Source organism: Lontra canadensis, unplaced genomic scaffold (assembly GCF_010015895.1).
Source record: "Lontra canadensis isolate GAN:19392208 unplaced genomic scaffold, GSC_riverotter_1.0 scaffold89, whole genome shotgun sequence".
NCBI classification, from domain to species: Eukaryota; Metazoa; Chordata; class Mammalia; order Carnivora; family Mustelidae; genus Lontra; species Lontra canadensis.
In genome coordinates, this window is record NW_022631083.1 from 7,867,120 (window position 1) to 7,893,870 (window position 26,751).

The following is a 26,751-nucleotide window of genomic DNA, read 5'->3' on the forward strand; positions in this document are numbered from 1 at the left end:
GAGTAGGAGACAAATTTCTCTCACAGAATTTACTTTGCAAGAGAAAATCACAAGCCAGTAACTAAAACAGGAGGTAAAATAAAATTTGTCTCCGAAGAGATCGCACATCTCCACAATGGAAACAGAATAAGCAAGAGCTGACCATGACTCCGACAGTCAGAAGACTATAAATCAGTGGCATTTGCATAGGGGAATTTTATGAACACTGTGAGGACAGGCACAGAGTTGAAGTGTGCACGGTATTGAGTAAAAATGAGAGTGTACGTGGTAAGATAAAATTTGGTGGGAGGTGAGGCCACAAGACCTTGGGACAAGATTGCGGAAGGTCTCAAATGTCATTTTAAAGCATTTCAGCCTTATTCTTTCAGCTGCCAGCCCCTGAAAGGTCAACTTACTTAGGTTTTAGAAAGATAACTAGGACAGCCATGTGAATGACAGATTTGAAGATCTGGTTAATGAGGAATAGTTAATAAGATACTTAAGGAATCCAGGTTTATTCATGCGATCGATTGGTTAAGGAGTTCCTCATAGGAAGCTTTTAAATTGTTTTTTTCTCATTTCATTTCACCAAGTTTTGCTCAGAAACCTATTCAAATTCAAACATCCGCAGAGTTTTCTTTAGAACTATAATGACATTTTCAGATATGTAAAGACAACATTTCAACAAGAACTCTGAGGAAGATATTAAACTGATAAAATCTGGTTCCTTAATATTGGATTCTGAGGGACTTAAAAAAATGCTCCTTGTGATGAAAATTTACATTGTAATAAGTATTTGTTTTTTTATTGGGTTATAATTGAAAACTAATACAAAACATTATATTAGTTTTGGGTATACCACCTAATGATTTGATATTTGTATACACCAGAAGGCGATCACCACTCATTGCCAACTATCACCATACAAAGTTACACATTGTGTTTTTCTTATGCTTAGAACTTTTAGAATTTATTCTTTTGGCACCTTTCAAGTATGTATTACAATATTCTTGATTATAGTCACCATGCTGTACATTATCCTACATAATTTATTGATTTTCTAAATGCAAGTTTACTTTCTGACCCCTTTCATCCATTTTCTTCAACCCCCAACCCTCTCCCCTTCAGGCAACCCCTCAATCCCTGTTCTGTTCTCTGTATGTATAATTTTTAAATCAAGGAGAGCTGGTCACAGAGAGCCCAGCCTGCAAGTAAGTGGTACAAAATACCAAAACAACACCACCAACAACAACACAAGACAAAGGGCACTTAAGGGACACTTCAGAGACTCTTAAGTAATGTGTATATTTTAAGTATTAGGCTTCCTCATTTTTAGAATGTATTTAATAGATTGGAAGGATCTAAAGAAATTGCCTGCATTGAGTATAAGAAGTCACAACAAAAGCTTTTTATATCCAGAACCAGTGTTAATTAGATGTGACTTTGAGAAGTCTTTTAAAGAGCAGGTGAGATGGAGTGCACTACCAGGACAGAAACCAGCCAGTCAGGAACAACCTATTGAGCACATCAGTAGGAAAAGTCTTTCCCCAGAGACTCGTTATTTGATGATTGAAAAAGAATGTCTAGACATCAAATGGGTTTTGGACAGTTTAAAGTACTAAAGTATTTTCCTGGGGAAAAAAAATTTATATTAGAGACAGATCATAGAGCTATACAATGGTGGAACAGAATGGAAGATGAGCGATGCCCTGCTCATAAGATATTATCTGTCCCTGTAGCAATGTATATTTGCATTTCCCCCAATAGTCTTGTTAATGAAATATGGTAGTATGTTTGTTCAAGATGTTTTCTGGACAGTGGAATTATTCCACGGAATTACTCGTGAATTATTCTTACTGTCCATGCAGAGTAAGATTTTCTACAATCAAATCTTAATGAAAAAGTTAAGGAAAATTTTCTCATGGTTGTACCCAGGCATGCTTCTCTATAATTTTCTCTACTGCCCACCTCAATCTCCTAAAGGAGGGAGCCATTTTAGTTCCTGCAGGCTATAAGTGTGGGCATGAAAAGTGCCAACAGAGAATCTGGTGAGTGTTGATCGAACAAACAGAGAGGAAACTGATGAGTTGGCCCTGATGGAGGGTCAGTGTGACATGAGGACAGTGGTGTGACCTCTCTTGACCATGCTCCCTCCTCTGAAGATTATGTATTCTCTTTGTTGTTCCTCGCATTTGCTCTGATTTCAGGATAAAAATTCTGTCATTTTGATAAGATTGAAATGTCAAGTAAATGAAGTTTCAGTGTATTAGAAGATTCTACCTTTTTTGGGGGGCTTCACTAGTAACAGGCACATTGTGGACAAATTAAATACCTTGTGTATATGAGGTGCCGTGGTTGGCTGAAACTATAAGTTGGTTCCTTCAGGAAAGAGAGCCCTCTTTCTCCAAAAATCAAAGAGCCTTCTGGGTTTTTTTTTTTTTTTTTAATTGAAGGGGAAGGGGGAAGCTTGGTGGTATATATATGCTTGCAGGGTTAGGCTGACAAATGTAGAAGGTTTGAGCATGGAAGGGATAACATGGTGCTTGCCCCTTTCTTCAATCTCCCCTCTGCACCTGAGCCTGACAGACTAATTTTGATTTCCTGGGAAGAGACAGATTGGGACAGAAGAGAGAATATGAGAAGTTACTTCTTCTAGAAATGCAGTGTTGTGATGAGCACTAGGTGATGGGTGGAAACATTGAATCACTGTATCATACACGTGAAACTAAAATTACACTGATATGTGAACTAACTAGAATTTAAATAAAAACTCTGAAAAAGAAAATCTTCAAATATTTAGATTAAAAATACTTCATTAGAATGTTATGAATATGAATATAATGAATATTTGTGTACTTACCTTCCAGCTTTTAATTTAACATGCGTTAACATTTGCTACATTTGTTTCTGGTCTTAAATTATAAAACATTGCAAATAAAGTTGAAACTACATAAGTTTTCTTTCTAAGCACATTATCCCCTTATTCTTTACTTGGAATGTAAGTGCTTATCCTGAATTCTATATTTATAATCCTCAGAAAAGTTTTTTTATAACCTTGCCTGCTTTACATATTTATATATGTAAATATCAATATAATATATATATATAAATAAAATAGTATATATACATGTACTATTTTATTGTGTAATTGATTATTAACTTTTTCATCAGTGTAATTTTTTTTTCTTTTGGGGTTTAATATTATTGTTTCTTTTAAGAAATCTACATTAATCAATGTAGTTCTAAATTATTAATTATACCTGCTATTGTATTCCTTATTCCTTCTTACAGATATATCTGTCTATGGCCTTTGATGAACATTTAGGTATTTTTCAATATTTCTTTGTATAACCTTGTTGCAGTGAACCTTAGTGTCCTTGTACATAAATACTCAAGTTTCTGGCAGAACTCGAAATCATGAATTAAAGTTTATGGACATCTTCAATTTCACTAGGTATTGTTAAGACTGCTCTCAAAAGTGATACTGCCTATTTACTTATTTTCTGGAAATCTATGAATTTATTTCCCCACATTCTCACCAATTCTTCATATCAGACACAAATATTTCCAACCCATTAAATAGAATATAATGATTTTACCTTGCATTCTCCTGTTTGTTCGTAAGGTTAAAAATTGAATCTTCTAATTATTGGTTATGTATGTGTTATTTTATGTGAATTAGATGTTCATTTCTTTTGATTAAGTGTCTATCTGGTTGCTTATCTTTTCCTTATTAGGCTTGAGATGTTCTTTGTTAATTCCTGATACCAGTATGAGCTGTCCTGAGCTCTTAACTTTATATAAAATGTTTTTATGTTGAAAAGTAGTAGGACTTTTTGGAATGCCTGGTGGCTCAGAGGGTTAAGCATCTGCCTTCGGCTCAGGTCATGACCCCAGTGTCCTGGGATCGAGTCCTGCAATGGTTCCTTGCTTGGCGGGGAGCTTGTTTCTCCCTCTGTCTGCCACTCCTCCTGGTTGTGTTCTTACCTGTAACAAATAAATAAATAATTTTTTTTAAAAGTAGTACTTTTTTTTGTATTTTATTATAGTCAAATTTATCCATAATTTGTATATGTTTACTATATTAAAAAATTCTCACATTCCAATATCATAAAGCTAGACTCCCAATTTTTTTCTAACATTTTAAAGTTTTTGCTTCTTACATTTACTTTAGAATATACAAACATGGATTATAAAAGGGATATAATATTTTATGGGTAACCTGATATCCTAAAATAATTTATTTGTTGCTATCTTTTTATCATTTATTTATAATATCATCTGTATCATTGATCATCTATCTACATATGGATGAAACTCTTTCTAAGCTCACAGTTCTACTCCATTATTCTATATACTATTTTTGTAACAATATTTTACTTTTCCAATCATTATAATAATAGATTAAAATCTTGCCAAGAAAGACTCCTATTGGCTCCTAAAAATTGCATTAGCTACTCCATGTAAATTTGAGATCAGTTTGTCCAGTCTGACAAGAAATTCATTAGGGTTCTTAGGAAAAATACATTTGTTGATTAATGAGGAGTATAAGAATCTTTATAATGTTGACATTACATGTGGGTGTATTCTATATCTCCATTTATTTATTTTTGTTTTTGATAGACATATTGATAATATAGTCTTATTAATGAATTTAATGATAGTCCTTTGAAATTTTTACCACCAAATCTAATATTTTCTGTAGATTTCTGAACTGTATCCAGTATCAGATTAAGGAAATTACTTTCTCTCTGAAATTTACTGTCAGTTTTTTAACATGAATAAGTGTTGAACTCAATCAAATGCCTTTTCTTCATTTATTGATTTGATCCCATGAGTTTCACATTTAATCTGTTAATGTGAGATCAGGGCTGCCATGTTTGGTTGTGCAAACCATGCTCCACTCAAATTCAAAATGGCATCATCCCTATAAACTACATCTTCATAAACTACAGTGTGGTTGAAGTGTCTGGGACTTTTGTCAGGTATCGTGTCCTATGAAAAGGTATGTTCATAGGGTTTCTATTTTTTTTTTTTAAGATTTTATTTATTTATTTGACAGACAGAAATCACAAGTATCTAGAGAGGCAGGCAGAGAGAGGAGGAGGCAGGCTTCCTGCCAAACAGAGAGCCCGATGAGGGGCTTGATCTCAGGACCCTGGGATCATGACCTGAGCTGAAGGCAGACGCTTTAACCCACTGAGCCACCCAGGCACTCCTAGGTTTTCTATTGTTAAACCATCATTGAACTCCTGGGGTGGGAAACAACTACTAGTTGATTAGGACAAATATGGCTACCTTTTCCAAGAAATCCTATTTTCCTCTCCTTCTATAGCAATGGACTAGATACTGATACATGCTTTCACATTAGAGAACAGATTCCTCAATCTCAGCTGTAGCTAGATAGATCTATGTAACTAAATTCAGGTCAAAAAAAGGGAAGCATGAGTGAAATATGCAACATGCAAATCAGCTTAAAAGCCAAACCATTTTACTAAAGCTCCTTTCTTATCTCTTTCAACAACCAAGAACAAATCCCACTTTTGACCATGTAGCTGAGGGCAATGGCCAAAGGGCAAATTCAGCAAACTGTGGTGAGGGCCAAATTTGACACTCCAACAATTTTTATGAGTAAAGTTTTATTGGAATACAATAATTTCCATTTGCTTATGCTTGTCTATGTCTATTTTCATTCTACAACAGCAAAGTTAAGTGGCTGTGACAAAGAACATCTATTACACAAAGACTGAATTATTTAGTATTTGTACTTTGTGGCTATAAGTGTGGGCATGAAAAGTGCCAACAGACAAAATAAGATTCCTACAGCATGGATTCTCAGACTTTAGTGGGTGGCCAGATCATCAGGAGAACCTACTTAAGTGAGTTCTGGTCCCACCAATACATGCAATTCAGTACGTCTGGGGTGAGCTCTGGGAATTTACATTTCTGACAAGTTCCTAGAGGATGTACTTGCAGGTCCATGCTAGTCCATAGATCACGATCAGAGAAATGCTGGCCTGTGGGCTGGTTAGACAACAAGAAAAGGAGAACCTAGTTCCCTAAATGATGATGGATTCTACTTGCCTGTCTAAAAACACCACTCCCACTTTGACTATCTTGTAAGACATACAAACTTCCATCTTTAAGCCCCATTTTGTTTGTTTGTTTTCCTTAAACTAGTTTAGGATTATTTTACCCAGACACGCTTATGATATTTTGGTAGATACATAGGTAGAGAGAGAGATAATAGAAAGATGCACATTTGTCAATACACACACAGAAAAATTACATTGGCTAGTATTTAGAATTTTTATGAGCACTTTTATGCTCATGTATGAGATTGGTTTGTGATTTATTTTGTGCACTAGTTGACAAATATTTTTTGTGTATTAACTTCATAAAACAATTATTGTAACTTCTCCACTTTATTGTTTTAGTGGTTTGTGTAGGTTAGAAACTATCTGTAGTTTGGGTGATATGATAAAAATTACCTATAAGGGTGATATCACCAAGATGGTGCAATAGGAAACCCCAGCCTCGGTCCTCCCACCAAGATCAACAATGAGACCATGATCCACACACAAAAACAGTTCTGGGAGAACTCTGGAGTTCCCCTTAAAAACTTCAGTAGCATTGTAGAACCAAAAACTTGAAAAGGGTGAACAACCAGCTTCTCTGGTCTTTGGGATCTCAGCACAAAAGTGTCACTTTTTGTTCCACCAGAAATCACAAAGTGGAACCATGTAGAGGTGGCTAGGAACAAGGAAGGAAATCAAGAGCTGCCCATATCAGTGTGCAGTGGGAATGACTACAGCTCCCAGTGACCCCTGTCCTGCAGAGGACCCCAGCAGGTTTTACCACGGAAGAAACAAATGGCCAGCACAGCTGTTAGGGACAGTATGTAGATTGCATTAGCTTTTGTCCCACAGGTATTTGCTTTCCCTGGTACCAGCTGCTTAAGTCCTTCCTTCCTCTTTCCCTCCATCCCTATAGGAACCTGTGACCTGCAGGAGCAGCCAGTTCAGGCAGCTTAGCCATGCCAGACTCTAGAGTCCTCACAGCTGCTGATGGGACTAGATTTGACCTTGTCTCCTGCCACTGGCCTGTACCACCGGGCTTACTTGGAACTAATGTCTCCCAGGTCTCTGATAACATGCCCCCAGCCTGCCCATCAAAACTGGTCTCCACTGCAATGTGCACATCTGAGAGGAGACTGTGCCCTCAGAAGGTACAGGAAGGTATGCTGACACCCAGGGCCCACACAGTCGCTCATGTGAGTGAATGCAACCTTATTTACTGTCATTGATTTCCACCACTGGGATCAGCAGAAACTAGCCCCTCCAGCTATACCTGTACACTCTCAACTCAACTCCCAGTTTCATTCTCCACTGCTATGTGGCCATGGCAAGAAACAGCAATCACAGTTGTCAACACCAACAGCCAGGGCCCCCACAGTTACGGGTGCCTGCAGTTAGCTTCAGGACTAACTGCTTACTCTGGTCCCCCAGTGTTATGTGTATTTGCAACTGGCCTCTGCCATCACACAGACATATATAGCTGACCCCCACAGCCAAGTGTGTGTACACCACCAATTCCAGCCACTACCACTGCCTGCCCTGGTCCCTAGCCACTGGACCTGGAAGTGCTGTTGAGGACCCCAAGAGCCTTTGCAGTCTCTGCAGATCTCCACAGCACTCCCCAAGGGGCATGCAGTTGTCGGTGCTGTGTACCCCTGTGGCCTGAGCCAGTGAATCACCACATCCCCCTGGACCTAGAGTTGTCATATACCCCCACTCAGTACCCTACACTGCTAGACCTGGGGTCATCTCATACTTTAGTATGCCTCTACCTGCAAGTGAAGATTTTCTCTTAGTAAAGACAATCCATGAAGTCTGGAAGAGAAGACAACTTCTTCAAATGTAGAGACACCTACACAAAGCTACAGAGGTCATGGAGAAGCAGGGAAACATGGCATGATTCCACCAAAAGAACACAGCAAACCCCCAGAAACTGACCCAGAAGAAGTGGAGATAAAGGAATTGCTCAACAAAGAATTTTAAATAAGTCTCAAAGAGCTACAAAAGAACACATAAAACAATTTCAAAAAAATCAGAAAAACAATATAAAAAATGAGAAATTCAACAAAAGAGAGAAAACATAGAAAAGAACCAAATTTTGCAGCGGAAGAATACAATGACTGCACTGAAGAATTCCTTATGGACCTTCAAAACCTGGCTGGAGCAAGGAGAAGAAAGAACAAACTCAAAGACAGAGAATTTGAAATTATCCAGTGAGAACAGCTAAAGAAAAAAGAATGAGAAAGAATGAAGAAAGACTTCAGTACTTATGAGACATCATTACAAGAAACAATCTATACATCACTGAAGTCTCAGAAAGACAAGAGAAGAAAAGGCGGGGTAGAAAGCTTATTTAAAGAATGATGGCTAAGAACTCTCTAAATCTGGAGAGGGATTTGGGCATCCAAGTTCATGATGTTAACAGGTTACTCCAAAATTTCAATCAAAAACAATCTTCTCGAAGGCACATTAAAATAAGACTTCCTAAAACAAAAAGAGGATTTTAAATGCAGCAATTTTTTTAGTGTTCTTCATACAAGCAAACCTTCATAAGGCTATTAAGAGAAAAGACTGCCAACCAAGAATACTTTATCCAGCAAAGTTGTCCTCCATAAATGAAGGTGAGATAAAGAGTTTCCTATGTTGAAGAACAGTGACAAGAGTGGACATCCTTGTTGTGTTCCTGATCTCAAAGGGAAGGCTGTCAGCTATTCCCCATTTAAGATGATATTTGCTGTGGGTTTTTCATAGAGAGATTTCATGAAATTGAGGAATGTTCCCTCTATCCCTATACTTTGAATCGTTTTAATCAGGAATGGATGCTGTATCTTGTCAAAAGCTTTTTCTTCATCAATTGAGAGGATCATGTGGTTCTTCTCTCTTCTCTTATTGATTTGTTCTATCACATTGGTTGATTTGCAAATGTTGAACCACCTTGCGTCCCATAGATAAATCCCACCTGGTCATGGTGGATAATCTTTTTAATGTACTGTAGGATCCTATTAGCTAGGATCTTGTTGAGAATCTTAGCATCCATATTCATCAGGGATATTGGTCTGAAATTCTCCTTTTTGATGGAATCTTTGCCTAGTTTGGGGATCAGGGTAATGCTGGCTTCCTGAAAAGAGTCTGGAAGTTTTCCTTCTGTTTCTATTTTTTGAAACAGCTTCAGGAGAATAGGTATTATTTCTTCTTTGATAGTAATAGAAGTCCTAGCAACAACAATCAGACAAAAAAATAAATAAATAGAAGGTATACAAATTGGCAAAGAAGAAGCCAAACTCTCTCTCTCCACAGATTACATGAGACTTTATATGGAAAACCCAAAAAACTCCACCCCCAAACTACAAGAACTCATACAGCAATTCAGTAATGTGGCAGGGTACAAAATCAATATACAGAAATTAGTTGCTTTCTTATACACTAACAATAAAAATACAAAAAGAGAAATTAGAGAATTGATTCCATTTACTATAGCACCAAGAACCATAAGATACCTGGGAATAAACCTAACCAAAGAGGTAAAGGATCTGTACTCGAGGAACTACAGAACACTTGTGAAAGAAATTGAGGAAGACACAAAAAGATGGAAGAGCATTCCATGCTCATGGATCGCAAGAATAAACATTGTTAAAATGTCTATAGTGCCTAGAGCCATCTATACTTTCAGTGCCATCCCAATCAAAATTCCACTGGTATTTTTCAAAGAGCTGGAACAAACAATCCTAAAATTTGTATGGAACCAGAAGAGACCCTGAATTGCTAAGGAAATCTTGAAAAAGAAAAACAAAACTGGGGGCATCATGTTGCCTGATTTCAAGCTTTACTACAAAGCTGAGACCACTAAGACAGCATGGTACTGGCACAAAAACAGACATATAGATCAATGGAACAGAGTAGAGAGCCCAGATATGGACCCTCAACTCTATGGTCAAATAATCTTTGACAAAGGAGGAAGAAAATAGTGGAAAAAAGACAGTCTCTTCAATAAATGGTGCTGGGAAAATTGGACAGCTACGTGTAGAAGACTAAAACTTGACCATTCTCTTACACCATACACAAAGATAGACTCAAAATGGATAAAAGACCTCAATGTGAGGCAGGAATCTATCAAAATCCTAGAGAAGAACACAGGCAGTAACCTCTCTGACATCGGCCACACCAGTTTCTTTCAAGACATGTCTCCAAAGGCAAAGGAAACAAAAGCAAAAATGAACTTTTGGGACTTTATCAAGATCAAAAGCTTCTGCACAGCAAAGGAAACAGTCAACAAAACAAAGAGGCAACCCACGGAATGGGAGAAGATATTCACAATGACAGTACAGACAAAGGGCTGATATACAAGATCTATAAAGAACTCCTCAAACTCAACACACAGAAAACAGATAATCATGTCAAAAAATAGGCAGAAGACATGAACAGACACCTCTCCAAAGAAGACATACAAACGGCTAACAGACACATGAAAAAAATGTTCATCAACATTAGCCATAAGGGAAATTAAAATCAAAACCACACTGAGATACCACCTTACACCAGTTAGAATGGCCAAAATTAACAAGACAATAAACAACATGTGTTGGAGAGGTTGTGGAGAAAGGGGAACCCTCTTACACTGTTGGTGGGGATGCAACTTGGTGCAGCCACTTTGGAAACCAGTGTGGAGATTCCTTAAGAAATTAAAAATAGAGCTACCCTAAGACCCTGAAATTGCACTACTGGGTATTTACCCCAAAGATACAGATGTAGTGAAAAGAAGGGCCACCTGTACCTCAATGTCCATAACAGCAATGGCCACAGTTGCCAAACTTTGGAAAGAACCAAGATGCCCTTCAACAGACAAATGGATAAAGAAGATATGGTCCATATACACAATGAAGTATTATGCTTCCATCAGAAAGGATGAATACCCAACTTTTGCATCAACATGGACGGGATTGGAAGAGATTATGCTGAGTGAAATAAATCAAGCAGAGAGAGTCAATTATCGTATGGTTTCACTTACTTGTAGAGCATAAGGAATAACGCGGACGACATTGGGAGATGGAGAGGAGAAGTGAGTTGGGGGAAATTGGAGGAGGAGACAAACCATGAGAGACTGTGGACTCTGAGAAACAAACTGAGGGTTTGGGAGGGGAGAGGGTTGGGTGTTGGGTGAGCCTGGTGGTGGGTATTATGGAGGGCATGTATTGCATGGAGCACTGGGTGTGGTGCATAAACAATGAATTTTGGAACGCTGAAAAAAAGTAAATTAAATTAAAAAAAGAGTTTCCTAAAGAAGCAAAAATTGAATGAATTCTTCATCACTAAACAAAGAAAACAGTCCCATTTATAATGACTTTTAAAACAATAAAGTACATAGGAATTAACTTAACCAAGGAAATGAAAGATCTATCCACCAAAAATCTATACGATATTAAGGAAATAAATTGAAGCACATATAAAAGGAAAGATATCCTGTAGTCAGGGATTGGAAAAATTTAATATTGTTAAAATGTCCATACTCCCCAAAGCCATCTACAGATTCAATGAAATCCCTATCAAAATTCCAATGGAATGTTTTATAGAAATAGAAAAACAATCCTAAAATACCCAAAGTAATCCAGAGAAAGAACAGAGCTGGAGGCATCACACTTCCCAATTTCAAGCTATACTAAAAAGCTGTATTTATCAAAACAGTATGGTATTGGAAGAAAAAGAGATACACAGCCCAATGAAACAAAATTAAGAGCTAAATATTTGACAAGAGAGCTAAGAATACTAATGGGGAAGGATGGTCTCTTCAATAAATGGTGTTGGAAAAATTAGAAGAATAAAACTGACCTATTTTACAACACTCAAAAAAGTTAAGTCAAAATGAATGAGGGACTTAAAAGTAAGATCTGAAACCATGGAACTCCTGGAGGAAAACAGAAAAAAGCTCCTTCACATCAGTGTGGGTAATGATTTTTTGCATATGACACCAAAAGTACAAGCAAAAAAAAAGCAGAAAGCAATGAATGGGGTTGCATTAAACTTAAAAGCTTCTTCTGCAGAGCAAAAGAACAATCAACAAAGAGGAAAGGCAACCTATAGAATAGGAGAAAATATTTTCAAATTCTATATCTGAAAAGAGGTTCATATCCAAACTATGTAAGGAACTCATACAACTCAATAGCGAAGAATTTAATTAGTTAATTAATTATAATCAGATTGAAAAATGGATGAAGAACCTACATAGACATTTTATTCCAAAAAACGATGTACAAATAACCAGAAGGCATATGGAAAGGTGCTTAACATCACTAATCTTCAGGGAACTGCAAAACAAAACCACAATGAGATATCTCCTCACATCTGTTAGAAGGGCTATTATCAAAAAGAAGACAAGATGTAACAAATGTTGGGGGGGATGTGGAGAAAAAGGAACCCTGTTGAACTGTTGGTGGGAATGTAAGTTGATACAGACACAGGGAAAATAGTATGGAGATTCTTTAAAAAATTAAAAATAGCACTACCATAGATCCAGCAAATCCACTCTTGTGACTACACACTCTTGTGTGTATCCAAAGAAAATGAAATCAGTATCAAGAATAGTTGTCTGCACTCTGTGTTCATTACAGCATTATACATGATAGTGAGGTTCCTGAAACAAACTAAATGTCTGTGGACAGATAAATGGGTGAAGAAAATGTGGTATACAAGTATCCCCAGCTTTCTGAAAGGTCTCATTATGCTCCCTTACTTTTATGAATGACCCAGATTAGCATGATAACAGATTTTCTTATAAAAGCAAAAATCCTCCTCAATTTGTTTTTTAGTTAGCGAAAATAGGCACCAATGTAGGTCTTTCATAAAAGTGAAGTGGTATAATACAAACTTTCTGAAAGCTGGGAATGCTCTTCCCTTTATATCATTTCATCTTACTAAAGGAATGCTCCACTTTCAGATAACAAGGCAAATCTGTAGATAGATGACAGTGAGATAGATGATAGATAGATACAGATATACACATACACCAATATATGGGCTATGCATACATTAAATGGAATTATAGATATATATTTTAATGGAACATTACTCAGCCATGAAAAAAGAAAGAAATTCCTATTTGCAGCAACAGGGGAACAACCTTGAGAGCATTTTTACTAAGTGCAGTAAGTCAGAAAGGCAAAGATAAATATTGTATGATCTCACTCATATGTGGAATCTAAAATCAAGCTTATTGAAACAGAGAATAAAATGGTAGTTACCAAGGGCTGAGTTGTAGGGAAAATGGGAAGATGATAGTCAAAATGTACAAACTTTCAGTCACAGAACGAACAAGTTCCTGGGTTCTGACGCACAGTGTGTTAACTATATTAGTAACATTGTAATCGTATACTTGAAAGTTGCTATGAGAATAGAGCTTTAATGTTCTCGCCATACCAGGAGCAACAACAAAATGGTAATTACGTGATGTGAAGGGGATATTAAATAACTTTATTGTGATAAACATTTCACATGTATGTTTACCAAATCACCAAAGAACATCTTAAACTTACATAATGTTTTTTTTGTTTTTTTTAAAAGATTTTTATTATTTATTTGACAGAGAGAGATCACAAGTAGGCAGAGAGGCAGGCAGAGAGAGAGAAGAGGAAGCAGGCTCCCTGCCAAGCAGAGAGCCCGATGTGGGGCTTAATCCCACGACCCTGGGATCATGACCTAGCTGAAGGTAGAGGCTTTAACCCACTGAGCCATGCAGGTGCCCCAAACTTACACTATGTTATATGTCAATTATATCTCACTATAGTTGAGGAAAATTACCTACACACCAATCTGAACCAAGAGGTTTTCTACGACCAACTCAGTTTCTTCAATGGTTAATGAATTATTAATGTTTTTATTATTTTAATATAATTGCAGATGGGATAAGTCATATAAAGAAATCAAAAGAGAGGGGCGCCTGGGTGGCTCAGTGGGTTAAAGCCTCTACCTTCTGCTCAGGTCATGCTCTCAGGGTTCTGGGATCGAGCCCCGCATCAGGCTCTCTGCTCAGCAGAGAGCATCTTTTCCCTTCCGTCTCTCTCTGCCTGCCTCTCTGCCTACTTGTGATCTCTGTCTGTCAAGTAAATAAATAAAATCTTAAAAAAAAAAAAAAAAAAGAAACCCAAAGAGAGTAATAGGATGTTTATTTTTTGATAGACTATTCCAAAAACCCATCTCTAGAGTGTGATGTTTAGAAAGACGAGAACGTGCAAGCCCTTTTCAGAAAGAGGGGGTTATAAGACAAAGTTCTGAAGCCAAAAGAGCTTGGGGTGCAAGAGAAATCCAAGAGTTCACTACAGATAAGGAAGAGGGCCAGTGGTGGGAGAACTGGAAATGAAGGTGAGTAGAAAGGAAGATCGTGGAAGCTCTAGAAGCAATAAGAAGGTTAGTTCTCATTAAAAAGCCATGAAAAAGGATCTAAAGTCCTTATGTCTGCAAGTGACAAAGCCTAATTTCCCTTTTAAAACTTTCCCACTTCTCGGGGGTAGTAAGACTGTAGGAAGGCAAGAGTGAAAATATGAAGCCCAAGTGAAAGACACCTCTCCACTCTGAAGGGACATTGTCTACAATGCTGAGGAGAAGTGGGTATATGCTGAAGAAAGTCTTGACAGAACTAACTTCAGGTAAACTGGATGTGGGGATGCACATTAAAAATACATGTTCATAATCTTCTAAAACCTCAGGCTATATGGAGATAAAGTGGTGTACCATACCTAGACCTGACATAATTAGGGAGGAGAAAACTTGATTCCACATAGATAACCTAACAGGCTAAAAGATTGTTTAGTATATTTTCTTAATTTATAGCTGAGAACTTTAGCTCAGGGGCTGGGCCTTGGAAGTTACTCATTTTACAAATTAGTGATGTCTAGAGATGCCTCGGTAGGATACAAAATTCTCTTAGGTTCCCAGCTGTTGGAAGAGCCCACAGTGCGATCTAGCTCTTTCTTTTTTAAAATTCTCATTGGCATAGAATCCGCACATCATCAGAGCAGGTACAACAACAGACTTGTATCCCATCTAGCTACCCTACCTAGGTTATTCTTCCCAGAGCTTCTGGGGAGGAAAAGATCATCTCAAAAAGTTGTCCAAAGGGACAAAGTGATTGCCCAACATAAAAACTTAGAAATAGAGCTACAGGTGAAAGCCATCATGAAAAAGGTGATTTGGGGGATAAGCATTTGGTGACCAAAGCTATCATTCCTGAAGGCTTCATATTGTATTTATTTCACTTATGACTTGTACTCACCATGGCAGCTCTATGAACTTGGTACAATTACCCCTGTTTACAACCAAAGAAACAGAAGTAGAGGAAAACTGAGTAGCCTACTTCAAGGCACACAGCTTGCAAGGGACATAAAAGAGGACCTGGACCCAGGTCTCCACAATGCCAAGGTCAATGACATTAAAGGTCTCTGCCATGCCTCATATGCATCCTGTTTACAGTTCCACAATGAACAACAACAAGGCCATCAACCCATCAGAGAGTTCTCTCCACCCATTGCTGAATAAGACACATATGTACTAATAAGATTGGTCTCCCAGCTTTTCTTGGGGCATAAAGATGAGACAGGGAGAGACCAAGTTTCTTGCTTTTAAATAGATATTTTTAAGAAAAACTTTTAATGAAAACAAGACACTTCCTACAGGTCTGTCTAGTTACCCTGCCTCTCAACTTGCTAGGACTTAGTTCTAAGTTTTGCTTTAGTTTCTTGATTGGAAAAAACATTCCCTTGGAATAAAGGTGGGTAGAGTTACAACAGGTTCAACAGGCACACACAGCCCCATGAAACACTGGGTCAAGATTTCTCTTTTGAGATTGTCTGTATCTGCTGAACTCTACTCCTCTATCCCACAGCAAATAGTTGCTAAATAACCCCCTTCTGCTGCAGCTCAAGAGAAGCCACAAACTATAGCCAGGTCTCTGTCCTCTCTGCATGCTTACTCCTCTCACCAAATGTCCCCTGTAATCTAGGACTCTGCCCATGAGCAATACTCCATGATTCAATATTTCTACTGTGTGTCTCTCTCTGACATGATTTTTTCCTGCACACATAAAATGGAAGTAAATTGTAATTAGCTTCAAATAAAACTATCAAAAAACAGGACACTGATTTTTACCTCCTACAGTAATAATCAGGTGGCCAGAATATGGCCTGCCACCTTCATTCTTCTACATACTATTATTAATCATCCACCTTGCAAAAGACACAATGGACCATAATGAGAAACTCCAGAAATCTTCATGAACTCCACAGTTTTACCCAAATAGAAATAGCATTTAGCTCTAACAAGGTGCTGTTTATCAGTCCAATTCTGCTTCAAATTACAGTGCTTCTATCAGTATTTCAGTGAATATTTTAGAAGAAGGCTGCTCTTCTTCTGTTGGCTTCCCTCTGCCATGAGAAGAGGGGTTCAAATAAGAGATATCACACAGCCCACAACATTTGGCAACATTCTGAGATTTGATGCTATTCTTATTTTCAGAATGCTTAAAAAAATCAAATCCATTTGTTCCATATCAAGCTAGTGTCTATCATCACAATGATATCATTAGCAGAGTCCTAAATGAATGCTAAGAGTACTGAAAGTCCAACAGAGCTGTCTACTTATTACCTATGGATCTCAAGTACCACTAATATGATTCATAGGTACATTCAAGGAGTACAAAGAAAAAAGAGAAATTAAGAAATGTGGACTCGGGTTAAAACTCTCAGTGCCCAACATTCCTATGTATGCACGGACTTTAAAACATATAAACTCTTGGGGTGCCTGGGTGGTTCAGTCAGTTAAGCCTCTGCCTTCCGTACAAGTCATCATCTCAGGGCCCTGGGATCAAACCCCATGTCAGGCTCCTTGCTCCTTGCTCTTCTTCCTTGCTCCAGGCTCCTTCTGCCCCTCCCCCTACTCATGGTCTCTCTCTTGCTTTCTCAAATAAATAAATTAAATCTTAAAAAATATGTACACTCTTCTCAAAGTTGCATCCTGTGGCGAGGTTTTCTATTTTTCTATTTAGACTTTTTTTTTTTTTTTTTTGCCCCTGCTAAAAGGAAAAGTATAATGGGTATTGTCAGGAGATCCGACTTCTAGACTCGGTTTTATCTAATACTAGTTGTTTCAGTCTGGCCTTATAGGTTCATCTCTTGCACCCCCAGTTTCCCAAGAAATCTTAGGAGGTTATATGACAGCAGTCATTCTCATACTATCATCAACAGAACTGTGCATATGGTTCTAGTCCTATCTCTCCAGGGTTGGCAAAAGGAAAGAAATAGGTCAAGGCAGAGCCTGAATAAGTGTGGGTTGAAAAATCCCTCACTGACCTTTTTTTTTTTTTTTTTGGTCAAAAAACATTAGGCAAATATTTATTTTCTGGCCGAGGTCATGACAGTGACAGTGTAATCCAGAAGTCTGAAGTTGTGATGATAGTTTTGTTCTGTTTTTTCAGTGCTCCAAAACTCATTGTTTATGCATCATACCCAGTATTCCATGCAATACTTGCCCTCCTTAATACCCACCACCAGGGTCACCCAACCCCCCACCTCCCTCCCCTCCAAAGTTCGTTTCTCAGAGTCCTTAATCTCTCATGGTTTGTCTCCCTCTCTGATTTCCCCCGAATCACTTCTCCTTTCCTTCTCCCAATGTCCTCTGTGTTATTCCTTATGCTCCACAAGTAAGTGAAACCATATGATAATTGACTCTCTATGCTTGACTTATTTCACTCAGCATAATCTCTTCCAGTCTTTTATCAGCACTTATTTCAGGTTTCAGTGTCAGATTCCATTTGAAAATTGAATTCCAGCATTAAAAAATAATAATAATAATGTGTTACCATGACTTAGATGATAATTAAGGACAAAATCCCTATGGTCCCAGAATATGGGCACAAGTGGGTGTGTTCCTGTAGCTCCTATAAACACAATTATAGAAGATGAAACGCAGTCCTGTTCTTCAAGAACAAAGTCAATTAATCAAAAAGATCTGTGAAAAACGGGACCATGAGCATGAGGACCAAACAACAGAATTACCTTTTGGTGTTGATAGATCTTGACCTGAAATGGAAGAAACCAAGGAATAAACGATGTAAGATGGTGAAACTTTTTAAAGACTCTGGCTGTGAAGTAAGTGTTAAATATAATACCCGATAGGATATTTTTCCTTAGAATGACAATCATTACAGTATTCCAATGTTTTTATGAGGCTGTGTCCTTCTTCCCAATATCAAGATTCCTTTACAAGTCAAAATGGATTTCCCTACCCACTTCTCTTTATGTCTAATGTTTCCCAAAAATGTCCTAAGGCCTACACTGAGGTTCTTAGAAAATCATTGGCTGTATCAGAGCTATGTAAATAGTCTAAGATAATAGCTCTATTTGGAAATAGTGTGGACTAACCATCTTATTTTGATCATACTTCTCAGTTGTTCCCAGTGAAATTTCAGTGATGTACTGGCTTCAACTCTGACTCTTCTTCAACTGACTGGTGTTAAAGTAACTCTGTTAGCCGAGCTTCCCAACGTTAATACTTCCTTTTTGTTTATGTGTTTCAAGATTTTATTTAAATTCCAGTTAGTTAACCTACAGGGTAGTAATACTGGTTTAAGGAGTAGAATTTAGTGACTCATCACTTACATATAACAGCCAGTACTCATCACAAGTGCCCACCTTAATGTCTGTTACACAGTTAGCCCATCTACCCACCAATCTCTCCTCCAGCAATCCTCAGTTTGTTCTCTATAGTTGAGTCTCTTGTGGTTTGCTTCCCTCTCTTTTCCACCCCCCCTTTTCTTTATGTTCATCTGTTTTGTTTCTTAAATTCCATGTATGAGTGAAATCATGTGGTATTTATCGTTCTCTGACTGACTTATTTTGCTTAACATAATACATTCTAGTCCATTCACATTGTTGCCAATAGCATGATTTCATTCTTTTTGATGACTGAGTAACATTCCACTGAGTAAGTGGTGGACATTTGGGCTTTTTCAATAATTTGGCCATTGTTGATAATGCTGCTATAAACATCAGGGTGCATGTGCCCCTTAAAATCAGTATTTTTGTATCCTTTGTGTTAATACCTAGTAGAGCAACTGCTCAGTTGTAGAGTAGTTCTACTTTTAACTTTTTAAAGAAGATTTTTATTTATTTATTTGACAGAGAGAGAGAACATAAGCAGGGGGAGTGGCAGGCAGAGGGAGAAGGAGAAGCAGACTTCCTGTTGGGCAGGGAGCCCAATGTGGACTGGAACCTAAGACGATGGGATCATGACCTGAGCCGAAGGCAGACACTTAACTGACCGAGCCACCCAGGTGCCCCTATTTTTAACTTTTTGAGGAAGCTCCATACTATTTTCCAGAGTGGTTGCAACAGTTTGCATTCCCACCAAAAGTGTAAGAGGGTTCATCTTTCCTGACATCCTCACCTCACCAAATAACACCTGCTGTTTCCTAAATTGTTAATTGTAGTCATTCTTGTAAGTGTGAAGTAGCATCTCATTGTGGTTTTGATTTGTATTTCTCTGATGATGATGCTGAAGAACCTTTCACCAACATAAGTACTTCCTAATAAAGGATTATTGAAAACTAATGAGAGTGTAGAAGAAGAATTTAATATAGGGAGGAGTGTTATAGGAAATCTATGTGGGCTAAGAGACCATCAGAAAGCTCAATTGGAATAAGAAGAAACTTTTCTAGAAAGGATAGGAAGACATAAAGAGAGAACAGAGTCCTAAAGGTAGTGGATAGTAAAGTGAATAAAGGTCTTCCTGCCCAGGGAAAGAAAAGTGAGCTGCTAAAATGATTATGTCTTGGTTGGGAAAAGAGACTGGACAAGTTCCCACAACTATAAATGTAGAAACTATTCTTTGAGGACTGAGAATTGAGAACACTCAAGGGTATGCCTTTAGAACTGGCAGCAAGGGGCAGGGGCAGGGGAAAGTGGGGTTTGACCACAGTTCAGATAAAGAGTTTCCCCTCATCTCTGAGATTCAATTTCGTTTGAAGTCACATGAAAGCCTGGAAGACCTCATAGCTCTTGTCTCAGGTGGCCCCATGGCCAAAGGTGTGAAAATAATATCAGGTAAGGAAAAAGAGTTATGTAAACTGAGCTTGAAATTATTGATATAATTTTGCTATAAGAATGCATGCTCCATATTCCAGATATGCTTAGATTTGCTGGAAAAGAGAAATAATCCCCTCAATAATAGTCCATGAACATAATTACATAGTGGGATTTATGCAAGATTGCAAGGATTATGGTGCTACATGTAAATAAATATTTAAATGCACAAGATGAACTCTTACTTATAGGAGGTCAGCAGTGAAGTGAATCCTGTTGTGCAATTGTTTGAAAATAATTGGGAGAATACATAATGATGTGGGAAATTCTCAAAATATATTGTTACATGGGAAAAACAAATTCTGAAAGAGTATGTAGCATGACCCCAAATTTGCCAAAATGTAGGTTGTACACACACACACACACACACACACACACAAACACACAAACACACACACACACACGCACAATTATATATAGTTACTGACATTTATTAGCTGTGGATTTATGATAGGATATCCTCACTCATGTGGTTCTTTCTATATGGTGAGATTTTCTACCATGGACATGTACTATTATAATGTGACATTTATATTTTATGGATTCATTAGCTAGCTATCCTCAGAAAGAAGTGGTTTAAAAATAAAAACTCACTTCGTGGCAGATTTTTCTGGATATTTGAGGTTCATTTATTCAAATATTCCTTCAACCCTATCTTCCTTCCATATAGCACTGCAGATAGAAAAACAAAATAACCCACATAGACATTAAAAGCCCCCAAAACACACATCATCATTTATTAAGAGCTGTCTAAATTATATATATATATATATATATATATATATATATATATATATATATCTCAGAAATTGACACAAAACTTACTTCCGAGTTTCCCAACAGCCACAACAAAGAAATGAGATGTGCCAGAAACTCTTGTGTCAAGAAACATACGGATTCAAAGAAACATGAACTGTTTCCTGTTTCTTGCCCTGACTTTATCATGGAACTGGTGGGGGTAGGGAGGTAAGACAGTGTGAAAATGTGAATTGAATATTTTCAATGAATGCAGGGTATAGAGAGGGAAGAAGATGTCAGGTGAACAGTTCTGGGAACATTATCTATTTGAATTGACCTCATGGCAATTCAACAATTTTCCTGATGATTCACTGAATACATAGTTCTCTTTGCTAATCATCCACAATAAAAATTTACCTCTGTTTCCCTGACAGGGAGAGTATGGTATAGTGATTAAGCATTTGTCTTTAGATCAGACTCCCTGGGTTTGAATCCCACCACCATGATTTACTCATTAGGTGACATTGGGTAAACTTATCCAATGTCTCCAACTTTTATGCCCTCGTTTATGAGATAGCAATAGTAATAGAATCAATCACAAGTAGTGGAGAGGATGAAACCTGTGATGGTTAATTTTATGTGTCAACTTGACTGACCATGGGGTGTCCAGATTAGACATTATTTTGGGGTATGTCTTAGAGAGCATTTTCAGATGAGATTAGCATTTGAATCAGTGGGCTCCAGAAAGTAGATTGCCCTCCCCAGTGTGGGTGGGCATCATCAAATCTATTGAGGGCTTGAATAGAACAAAAGGTAGCGGAAAGAGGGATTTGCCCCCTTTTGCTTCCTGCTGCATACTTGAGCTGGGACATCTCATCTCATCTTCTCTGACCCTTTGGACTTGTACTGAATTACACCACCAGCTGGGTCTTCAGTTTGCAGACGGTAAATCGTGGGACTCCTCAGCATCCATAATCACATGAGCCAATTCCTCATAATAAATATCCTTTTATCTCCTACTGGTTCTGTTTCTCTAAAGAAGCCTGTCTAATACAAATAATAAAGGGCTCCAAACAGAACAAGCACTGTATAAATGCTATTGTCTTCACCATCACCATCATTACCACCATCACCAAGCAGACGTATAGAGAAACACCACAAGTAATATCAATATGTAAATTTGATTGCAAAATGATGACATTTCAGTGAAATCCATTTGTTTTTTGAACCATAGGGTCACCTAGCCTCCCAAAGCATCCCACATAGGCACAGAAGTTTTGGTCTTCCAATTGCTGTGGTACTACAAAGGACTTGAACTCTATCCCAATTTCCCAGGTACTTTAACCATGACCACTACCTAAGATTAACCCTACACCAATTTAAGAAGTATGGTTAGCCCTTGAACACTGTGGGGGTTAGGTACATCAACCCCCTGGGCAGTTTCAAATTCATGTATAACTTTTGACTCCCCAGAGACTTAGCTGTTAGTAGCCAACCACTGACCCAAAGCCTTACAAATAACATCGACAGTTGATTAACACATAGTTTGTATGTTATATGTATTTTTATGTTACAGTCTTACAATAAAGTAAGCTAGAGGAAAGAAGCTGTTACTAAGGAAATCATAAGGAAGAGAAAATAGATGACAATACTGTGCTGTATTTATTGAAAAAGAAATCTGCATATAGGTGGACCCAGGGTGTTCAAACCTGTGTTGTTCAAGGGTCAAATTCGTTTTAAAAAGCTATATCAAACTATCCTACATCTCCTGCCATTATGTGTCACCTGTTTGCTATCTCCTTTCTCAAGTGCCCAATATCCTCACTAACCAGGTTCCTCTCCCAAAATACACTCACATTCTCTTGCATTTGCATGGATATGCATACACATCCATGCACACCACACACTCACATACACACACTGCCTGATTCTCTGGACAGATTCAACTATCTTGAGAATTCTCCAAGGACAGTCTTGTGTTACTACAATTTAGGGCTTGAGAGGGGAAATAGAGACTTTAATTTCTTCCCAAGGGGAGATTGACCCTTATGCCCCCAACTCTGGTCCCATTCAATGAATTTGGTAGAAGGATTTCTCTGAGAAAGAATCCATATGCGTGAGTTTGTGTATGTGTGTGTGTGTGTGTGTGTGTTCATGGAAGGGACGGCAGTCCTCACTGTCCCATAACTTTGCAAAGGTATGTACTCTAGGATAATCATTGCCATGGTTAACCTACATTCCCACTTTGTATTCCCTATCAGTGGATGAAAGACACAACCATTATCATAAATGATATCACATCTGTTCTCTTGTTTTCTCCCCATGAATTCAATGATCTGTTAAAATTTTAAAGTCTTGTTTTTGATGCTAAGAAATAGAAGACAGTGTGCTCCTCTCCATTTTAGAGATGGTAAAAACCAAGTCTCAGAGGCAAACTTCCTTTGCTCACTGGAAGCCCTGTAACTGTGCAGCCACAGAAGCTGTTTCCAGCATGCTGTTGTGGGAACCAACCCAGTCAAAGAATCCACAGACTTGGATCCTGGCCACTGATTTAACATCAAGTACCCATGAGAACTTGGGACCTCATTTTATCTTTCTGGATTTTAGCTTCCTACACTGTCAAAATTCTGGAGAAGATGCAATAGCATCACTCAGGTTTAGAACTTAAAATTTCTATGATTTATTTTTTTTTTTTACTCTGGGAAATTCTACATTTTTTTATTTGTTCTCTGATATAGCATTTTGACCTCAATCTTAATTTTCATAAATGCTCATTTATATTAATACATGAACATTCTTTCTATTAATTAATTTAATTCATTATTTGAAATAATGTGACTAGGAGAAACATTTCATTTAGGCTAAAAATATCATGTTAATAAAAAATTAACATAGTCCAATATGCCACTGTCTAAAAGTGTCCACACAATTACATGGACCTATTTTTAAAGAAAAATGTATTAAGGGGAATTTGTGTTAAAAAAATGACTGGGTATTCAGCCAAGTTTAAAAGATAAAACCTGTTTTTTGTTTTCTGTTTTTTGTGTTTTTGCTGAGTGATCCTACATGGGAGGCCTGCAGATGCCATATTTCAAATCATAGGAAATTATAGCTTAGCCAGCACTCTCTCCCCATGGGCTCAAATAAAATTTCCTAAAGACTCTAGATTGACCACAGGCGGGAAAGGAATTGTAAGTGCTCTGAAAAAGAGACCCTTCTGTTATACTAGGATGGTATCCACTATCCTTTCCTCCTCCCCAAATCTCCATTTTCATAATTGAGACTCTGGCCATGAAATTTACACGGTCTGTCCAGTAGCCATGAATCCCATCTGCTTGAGAGCTAAGCAGAGTACCTACCCTCAGACTTCCACACAAGCAAACTGCAACTTCACCAGTCCCTTCTGAACTCCCCCTTTCTATAGTAAATAAAGGATAGAGGGAAGGAACATTTCTAGTGGGAGGAAATAAAGCTCCTGCTTTCCCGAAATATTTTCAATGTTCAACTTTTTTATATTTATCCACTGCCCTTCTTCTAGTTCAACTATTTTGGTCATTTTTTTTTTCCTCTTTTCCTGGGCCAAGTGGCTATCCAGGACTTTGTTTAATTTATTATTATCTTTTTAAGTTTTTCATACCTGTTCTGAAATTTCTTTTTAAGTATGATAATGCACACACAGAAAACTCCCTATTCAAACTCAAAGATCATGACCATATTTCATATTTCATGTAAAATAAAGCCATCTTTTTACTTCTGTCAAATATGGTTTAGGCTCAATAAGCAGTCAGAATCTGTGTTGCCAATTAAACAACGGTACACTTTAAAATGCGAAAAAAAAAATCACAGAGACAGATAGACACAACATAGAAAAGAATCTGGGAAATAAAAGAAACATAATTGATGCACCCTTCAGTCTTCAGCATTGATTTCTATTTATTATTACAAACTCTTCACAACACAAAGATTGGATGTCAACATGTTATCCTGGAAACGTACCATTGAAGGAAGAATTACCTGCCTGACTTACTTCACAAAATTTGTTTACCAGAATTGGAGTTCCTCGTTCATTTCAAAGGACTTTGAAGTAAGAGGGATAAAGATGATTTAAGCTTTTTTTTTTTTTTCCCTTAACGTTTTACTTTTGAGATTTACCAGACTTCAGTTCCATAGATGCCTACTTGACAATCAGGAATCTCAGTAATATGAGTGAAGTGGTAAAATGGAGTTCGCCTAAACTTCCCTGTAGGGAGAGTGAAGCTCTGAGCCTTACTTTTATCAAGCACAGCCAGCTGACTTTGAAAATTCCTCCTGAGGAACAATGATCAGCGGACCCTTCTTACATTCATCTAATTTCCAAGCCTTGATGTGACATATGAAATAAGAAGAAAGTGACAACAAAAATCAATGTGTCTAAATAGTCTTGCTTCGAAACATACCTGTCACTGGCTTAACTCAGAAATTGGGTGGGATATTAGATCTGATATCTTTTTTTTTTTTTTTTAAACTTCAGAATTTTTTTAGTACCTTCAGGGAGAAGAAGGCAGAAAATCTCTCCTCAGCTTCCACAGAAAGGCATGTGACTTATTAAAAAAAGAATTCAAAATTGCAACTATGTAAAAGGAGAGGTTCCTGTCCATTTTGCATTGGGTTTTTATTCTCTTTTATATCAACATGCTTCTGATTAAAATGAGCCAGACCACATCCTAGTGGGATTGTGGACTTTTAGAAATCTTAAGTAAAAATAAATCTCTAGAAAGTTAACTTACACAATTAAAGTTAGAAAAGTATAACATTGGAGATTGTGTCTCTGTAACTCTGAGAGTTTTACCACTGGAATTTAGAAATTGGAGGAAACTAACATCAGACTAAATTTTGAACACATTTATCTTCTAGTAGATTCCTCACAGAGACATGGTATAAAATCACACATTTCTGTAAGCTGGCTATTGATTATGCCTCTATTTTGTATAAGATTTCTCTTGTCATTAAGTCTCTAGATAGAAAGACATTATGTAATGCAGTATTTCCTAGTCCTCAGAAAAGAAAATACCTTGCTTCAGACTGAAGAAAGAATTCAGGTTTAATGAGTGTATTATGGAGTTTAAACACTACTTAAATCCTTATCTGACTAAAAGATATCCTTTTAATAAAACAGCCACCACATCAAGAAAAATTAGGAATCTGAAATATAAACTTATCATGATCTTTTATGAGTCTTTTTTGAAAAACATACAACTCGCCAAAAAATTACAAAGATGATTGTCTACTTTTAAACAAAGCAGTGAGAGCCATTCAACCTCCCATTCACACATAAATGCATTTTCTTTTCAAAGGATATTTACCCTTTAAGGAGACATTTTTAACCTTGTGACACCATAAAATTCCGTGCATGCAAAGTTATTTGTTTTTATTTTTCTGACATTCATTCTTGATCAGATATTTTCCATGGGCTTTGTCATGTTATTCAACTTAAAGGCATAGTTTTAATAGTGCATTTTAGTACCTTGATGAATAGAAGACAATCTGTTTAAAAATATTAGTTTTGGCGCTTTGTAATGAATTACAGAAGCTGAGCAGACATGCTCTTTTGTGCCTTTTTGAATTTGCTTTCAAAACATCTTGAACTGCCCAGTATTTGTTCAAATCTACCAAGTTTTAACATTAAGCTAGGCAATAAATGAACTTTCAAATCTGAGAAGGGTGTTCGCTTACAATGTGGCGATATGGGAAAGAAGAGTTCAGGTCGAGAGCAGAGAATTTCAGCCCCCTTGATTATAGGTGCTGGTGAGTGAGAGCCAAAAGCCCGCTGTTGGGGAGGCACGGGGCACGGCCAGTGC